At 40.0% G+C, this 7,500-nt stretch overlaps 1 pseudogene; it reads left to right on the forward strand.

The window, feature by feature from the left end:
• The first annotated feature begins 3,843 nt into the window (after window positions 1-3,843).
• The window catches only part of LOC115817134 (NACHT, LRR and PYD domains-containing protein 12-like), a 7,203-nt pseudogene continuing 3,546 nt past the window's right edge, over window positions 3,844-7,500 (forward strand).

Below are 7,500 nucleotides of genomic sequence, written 5' to 3' on the forward strand. Positions count from 1 at the left end.
TCACTGTACATGGTGTATGAGTCATAATCACTGTACATGGTGTATGAGACATAATCACTGTACATGGTGTATGAGTCATAATCACTGTACATGGTGTATGAGACATAATCACTGTACATGGTGTATGAGTCATAATCACTGTACATGGTGTATGAGTCATAATCACTGTACATGGTGTATGAGTCATAATCACTGTACATGGTGTGTGAGACATAATCACTGTACATGGTGTATGAGTCATAATCACTGTACATGGTGTATGAGACATAATCACTGTACATGGTGTATGAGACATAATCACTGTACATAGTGTGTGAGACATAATCACTGTACATGGTGTATGAGACATAATCACTGTACATGGTGTGTGAGACATAATCACTGTACATGGTGTATGAGACATAATCACTGTACATGGTGTATGAGACATAATCACTGTACATGGTGTATGAGTCATAATCACTGTACATAGTGTGTGAGACATAATCACTGTACATGGTGTATGAGACATAATCACTGTACATGGTGTGTGAGACATAATCACTGTACATGGTGTATGAGACATAATCACTGTACATGGTGTATGAGTCATAATCACTGTACATGGTGTATGAGACATAATCACTGTACATGGTGTGTGAGACATAATCACTGTTCATGGTGTATGAGACATAATCACTGTACATGGTGTATGAGACATAATCACTGTACATGGTGTATGAGACATAATCACTGTACATGGTGTGTGAGACATAATCACTGTACATGGTGTGTGAGACATAATCACTGTACATGGTGTATGAGACATAATCACTGTACATGGTGTGTGAGAGTTGTCACTGCTGTGGTCTGATATAAATGACCTACAGACATAATCCTCAGACATGTCAGACTGACAGACTGAAAAGACTTAGAAGGCCCAAAAAGTGATAGTCTTTATTCAGAGTAAATTACAATAATGACTGACCATGTCAAAGGTCACTCACCTCTGGAGGAAAGGGTTAATGATGCTTAGTTATAATCAATCGTGACTTTTTTTTTAACTGAATCAGAATGAAATGAAAACATATGCATGTACAGTATGTCTGTGTTAGACAGCCATGAATATCATTTGGAGCTTCTCCAGGTTTAAGTGTATTTTCTCTGTGTCCACAGATCTGAACAAGTCTCACTGGTCATTGTGAGAATGGAGGAAACTAAAAGGATTGACTGTGGGGACAGAGAGGAGAAGAACACTGTCTGTAGAATGAGTCAGTCTGGACAGTGTGAGGAGGAGGATCCTGTTGACTACAGGACAGAGAGACCAGGATCTCCAGTACCCAGCTGTGTGTCTATGAAGAGTGACAGATCCATGGATAAACCTCCAAACTTCAGCAGAGAACCAGTCCCCTCTGAGTCACAGTGAGTGACTGTATTTATACTGCAATAACTATGTATAATATAACTTGATAGCAAGACTGTATATAAAATATTCATATGGATAAAGTAAGTGTGTATAAACACAGCTAAAGAGAGATTGCACAGGTTACAGTGAGATGTGTGGATATTTTGATTCAGATACTTTGAATCAGAGAGAGTGAACTAAAACACAAACAAAATGTTGTTTATATGTTGTGGTTCTTGGCTGTTATGAAAACAAACATTTATATGATTAAATGAAGTGGTCACCAAACAACAGGAAATGTCACACACTGATTCAGTCACTTTACCTGTAAACTCTTCAATGATTTTCAGATGAGTTTTCAGCAGATGATTCCTTATTGTCACTCTGTGGCATTGGCCAGTGTTTATGACATATGATATGCTGTATATTATACACTGAACTTACCTGCTCAATTCTCCCAGACATCGCTCACAGAGACCAGGATCTCCAGTACCCAGCTGTGTGTCTATGAAGAGTGACGAATCCATGAATAATCCTCTAAACTTCAGCAGAGAACCTGTCCCCTCTGAGTCACAGTGAGTGTCCTCCAGAAATGTAAGACACTGAGGGTCAGATTCACTAAAGGATTGTGTGGCTTTAGTTTCCATAAAAACATGAGAAAATATAAATGTGTGATTGACTCCACTCATAGAGGAGACAAAGCTCACATAACAGGACAGCACAGTAAAGACCAGTATCAGTCAGTACTGGGAAAGAATGATAAACTGGTGTGTAGGGTTGTGCTGGTGTGTGGTAATACTGGAAGACACAATACACACACAGCATTGCAGTACAATTTCTCTCCCTGTATAACAGCCCTCATGCGTTACTGTGGTTTCTACAGGAACAATTACACAAGCACTAGTTAGCATGGCCGGATCTAGAGGTGGGCAGGGGTGGGTATTGGCCCATGTAAATTGTATCATTGCCCACAGAGCGAATCCAGGGAAGCAAGCGAAATTGACACGGCGAATCCCCAACTTTATGCAAATGAGAACCACATGACAACCAATCAGTTCAGTGTGTGATGTGTTTGGTACGTGACCTTCTCTAGAGAGACAGGAGTAACAAAAAAAAGTCTAAAGGCTACATGTAGCATACAAACATGTATGTGATTAAAAGATCTCTGGGCAGCTATTTGTGTCTACATCAACACAGGTTGTTGTTTACATGTTATGTGAACTTAGTTGGGGCCAGAGTGGTAAAAAAAAAACCTCTCTCAGTGGCTCAGGTTGGGGCAAATAGACCACTGTAGACCTTCATTCAAGCACTCGAACTTTTGATTGGTTGGCTGGACACTACTGACAGTTCTACAGAGCACAGCTCTTGCATGAATCATAGGGACATTGTTCTCATACATATTTAAAATTGAAATATTAAAATAAATACCAATATATTTCTTTTTGACAGTTATGACTGACATTTCTGTCAAGTACAGGCTGTTGGTGGCCTATAGGCTATACTTCATGTTTTTTGATATGCTGTAAAAAGAAAATAATGCATTAGTGAATAAAAATTGGCCACCCAAAAATTATGATCAGGGAAATCTAGAACTGGGCCTCCTAAATAGACCCATTCAGCCCCATTCATTACACACCATTCACATCACTCTCATCCAACAAGGACACAGTTCACACTGCAAGGACAACCATAAAAACTGTGAAGAAAGATTTAAAGTTATTTGGATGACTTAGTGTTGTAATTGGCATTAACACTGATCAAAGATTCATTCTCTGTCTGAAATTCTGTGACAGTGACAAAACTGCCTCATCATCCATCATCAAACACAACATAGTTTTGTTTAAATGTATCAGTTAAACACAGACTAAAGTGATCAATAGAGAACTAAACACAACACAGTTTAGTTTAAATGTATCAGTTAAAAACAGACAGAGTGTAAAGTGACAGTACATTAGTCATGTTTAAAGAAAGTCAAAGGGAGGGAGTCCTGTCTGATCTGCCCAACTATTCATAACCACTCACATATATCCATTATTAATAGTCTAATTAGTTTCCTTTACACATGTTATATTGTCTGATAGCTCTACTCTCTGAATGATTTAACACTGTGTAGTGGGAATTCTTCACCAGCTGTCAATCATTACTGTTACACTTCATCACTATCATCCCAACTGTATATGAGCCCTAAACTCAACTACAAGGCTGATGAGAAGGGTTCAGCCTGCCAGCCTTGATGGAGTCATATGTCTCCCAAAGAAAGTATCTGTCAAATATGGAAACTCAGGTCTGATCCAGGATCAGTCCAGGTGTGGCCTGTATCAACAGGTTCTGAGAAATTCTTTTTTTTAACCACCTCTCTCTCTCTCTCTCTCTCTCTATCTCTCTCTCTCTGCAGTGTGGAGACAGACCTAACTGAGGATCAGTCTGGGTGTTTCCAAAATGTCCAACACAACACGTCCATGTCTGAGTCAGATGATGTCCTGCTGAGAGTCACTGAAGGTCATAAAACCACCCTGAAAAACAAATATGAGTTCTTATATGAAGGTGTCACACTGAAAGAAAACCAAACCCTCCTCAACAACATTTACACAGGGCTCTACATCATAGAGGGAGAGAGTGAAGGAGTGAATGAGAAAAATGAGGTTTTGCAGATTGAAACAGCATCCAGGACACAGGTTTCTCAAGACAAACCAATCAGCTGCAATGACATCTTCAAACCCTTGTCAACCAACCAAACTAAAGAGGAGAAAAAAGCCTTTTCTAGTCAGGAACCTGGAGGGAACAGACAAAAGCCAGAAATCAGAACTGTACTCACCAAGGGCATTGCTGGAATTGGAAAAACAGTCTCTGTGCAGAAGTTCATCCTGGACTGGGCAGAGGGAAGGACCAATCAGGACATTGATTTTGTGTTGGTTCTTCCTTTTCGAGAGCTGAACTTGGTTAAAGATGATCAGTTCAGTCTTCATGGACTCCTGCTGGAGTTTCACCCAGAGCTTAAAAATTTGGATCCAAAGAAATATAATGACTGTAAAATGCTGTTCATCTTTGATGGTTTAGATGAGAGTCGACTTCAGTTGGATTTTTCTGAGAGGCTATGTGATGTTACCATAACATCATCCGTCAACAGACTGACAGCAAGCCTCATCAAAGGGAATCTTCTTCCCTCTGCACTCATCTGGATAACCTCCAGACCAGCAGCAGCCAATCAGATCCCCTCTCAGTTCATCAGTCGTGTGACAGAAGTCCAAGGATTCAGTGATTCACAGAAAGAGGAATACTTCAGAAAAAGAGTCGGTGATGAGAGTCAAGCCAACAGAATCATCTCACACATTAAGACATCAGTGAGTCTCCACATCATGTGTCACATCCCAGTGTTCTGTTGGATTTCAGCCACTGTTCTTCAGGAAATGCTGCATCAAGACAATGTTGAAGAGATCCCTAAAACTCTGACTGAGATGTACACACACTTTCTGCTCATTCAGACTAAAATGAAGAAGCAGAAATATGAGGAGAAAGTTCAGACAGACTCAAAGAATCCTCTGGAATCAAGCAAGGAGATCTTTCTGAAACTTGCTAAACTGGCTTTTAATCAGTTGCTGAGGGGTAATATCATGTTTTATGATGAGGATCTGAGAGAATGTGGCATTGATGTGAGTGAGGCCACAGTATACTCTGGGATTTGTACTGAGATTTTTAAGGAGGAATCTGTGCTTCGTCAGAGGAAGGTTTACTGCTTTGTTCATCTGAGTGTTCAAGAGTTCTTTGCTGCTCTCTATGTGTTTTACAGCTATGTAAACAAGAACATGGAGGCACTGGAGTATTTTCTGCAGGGAGAGACCAGAGGACTACTCAGCAAATTTAAGAAGGGACTGAACTCTTTTCTGTGGGGAAAGACCAGAGTGGAGCCAGACAATGTTCCCTTGGATGAGTTGCTGAAGAAAGCTGTGGATAAATCTTTGGAGAGTAAGGATGGACATCTCAATCTGTTTGTCCGATTCCTTCATGGCATCTTAGTGGAGTCCAACCAGAAACTCCTACAGGGCCTGCTGACACACACACAGGACAACCAGGAGAGCATCAAGGAAATTAGCCATTACATCAAAGAGTTAAATAAAGATGGTGTCCCACCTGAGAGATGGATCAATCTACTGCACTGCTTGACTGAAATGAATGATCGCTCTCTCCATGAAGACATTCAAGCTTTTGTCAAATCTGAAAATTACAGAACCAAACTCTCACTTGCACACTGCACAGCACTGGCCTACATGTTTCTGATTTCAGAGGAGGTGCTGGATGAGTTTGACTTTAAGAAATACAACACATCAGATGAGGGTCGTAGGAGACTGCTCCCAGCTGTGAGGTGCTGCAGAAAAGCTCTGTGAGTTTTTAGTTTCACACATTTGTAAAGTAACACTCTTATAGTTGCATTATTTGAAAGGAAAATGAAGTGTGGCTCATCTTGGCCATGTTCCTGGGTACAGGTATCTGTTTTTGGAAAAATTCTCAGTTTGTTTTCAATTTTGAAATTATAAGATTGTTCATGAATTGTGATATACCATAAACATTACAGGAGAGAATAGATTCATGCAGGCAAACTTACATACATGACAGTACAGTATATGGATGATGGGCAGTAAAACATCTGTGCATATAATATATGCAGGTTGTGTGTTATACATTATTATCTCTGTTTTTATCATTATTTTGAGTCTCCTCAGTTTCAACAGGTCTGATACCACAGTACATAGGCCAGGGCTTTTCAACTACACATTCAAATGGGCCGGATTTCAGAACCAGGCCTTGTTCATGGCCCAGAAAATGTTTGGAAGCCAATTTTTTGGCTCCCATTTCAACTCCCATTCCTCTTAGGTGTAACCCACTGTGGCTGTGTGGTCTACCCCGGTTGAGCCCCCCCTGCTGTTTTGTTATTCTTTATTTCTGTCTACTAGTGTCTTTTCATTTTCATAATTTCTGTGTTGCTTGCAATTTGCCCATTGAGTCAGCACCTATTGCACACCTGTCTGGCCATGAAGGGGTCTCCTCTCTCTGTGGTCCTTCTCAAGATTTCTCCCATTTTTCCCTATATCATCTGGGTTTTTGGGGGTTGGTTTTTTCTTGCCTGTTGTGAGGATTAAGTCAGGGGGTGCCATCCTGCTTTGTTTGTTGTAAACCTGTGGGCATGTAAAGTGCTCTGAGACTGTAAACAGTGATATTTAAAGCCATTACAGCTTTACACATATTTACATTTATTAAGCGTTTGGAAAAAGTAAAGAAAACTTGTTTGTCAAAGCAGTGGTTTCTGTGGTCAGCGTTTCATTTCAGTGTTGACAAAGACATATTTTATCAGCTTTACAACAGTTTGTAGCTGACAGGCTGGCACTGACTTTGTGAACAAGATCGAAATCATAGTCTACTAGTGAAGATTAATATAGGAAATTTAAATACATTTTAAGCTTTCGTGACTATAACTCTCTCTGTCTCTATCTCTCTCTCTCTCTCTCTCTGTCCAGACTTGCTGGTTGTAAACTCACTGAACAGTCCTGTGAAGCTGTAGCCTCAGTTCTACAGTCATTAAACTGTCCCCTGAGAGAACTGGACCTGAGTAACAATGACTTTCAGGATTCAGGAGTGAAGTCACTCTGTGTTGGACTGAAGAATCCACTCTGTAAACTGGAGATACTGAGGTCAGTACTGGTGAGGGAAGATATTTTTACTAAAATGTTTTTTGTCATTCTTTAGTCTGGATTTACCTGTGTGTTAGATCTCTATCCGGAGAAATCTCCGACTGAAATCAACTTTTCACCAGCACATTCGGTAGCCTGGTCTATTTATATTAGTCATTAACTCAGTAAAGATTTTTAAATAAGTGGACAACTGAACTTGTTGGTAAAATAAGGAAGTACAGCTTTGAAAAAGCAGTGGAAACTTGGTAGTGTAGTTCAGGGGTCTAGCTGTATATGATGGAAGACAGTATGAGAAAAAGTGAAGGGGGCAGGTTATTTTGCACGTAATAAATGCTGATCTGTAGTTATTTGCCTTATACTTCAGTTGCAGGTCAATTTGATAGTCATAAAAATAGGTTTCTTTGGTGTTTTTACTGGAACATGGTTGGATCT

Source organism: Chanos chanos, chromosome 7 (assembly GCF_902362185.1).
Source record: "Chanos chanos chromosome 7, fChaCha1.1, whole genome shotgun sequence".
In the NCBI taxonomy this organism is placed as follows: Eukaryota; Metazoa; Chordata; class Actinopteri; order Gonorynchiformes; family Chanidae; genus Chanos; species Chanos chanos.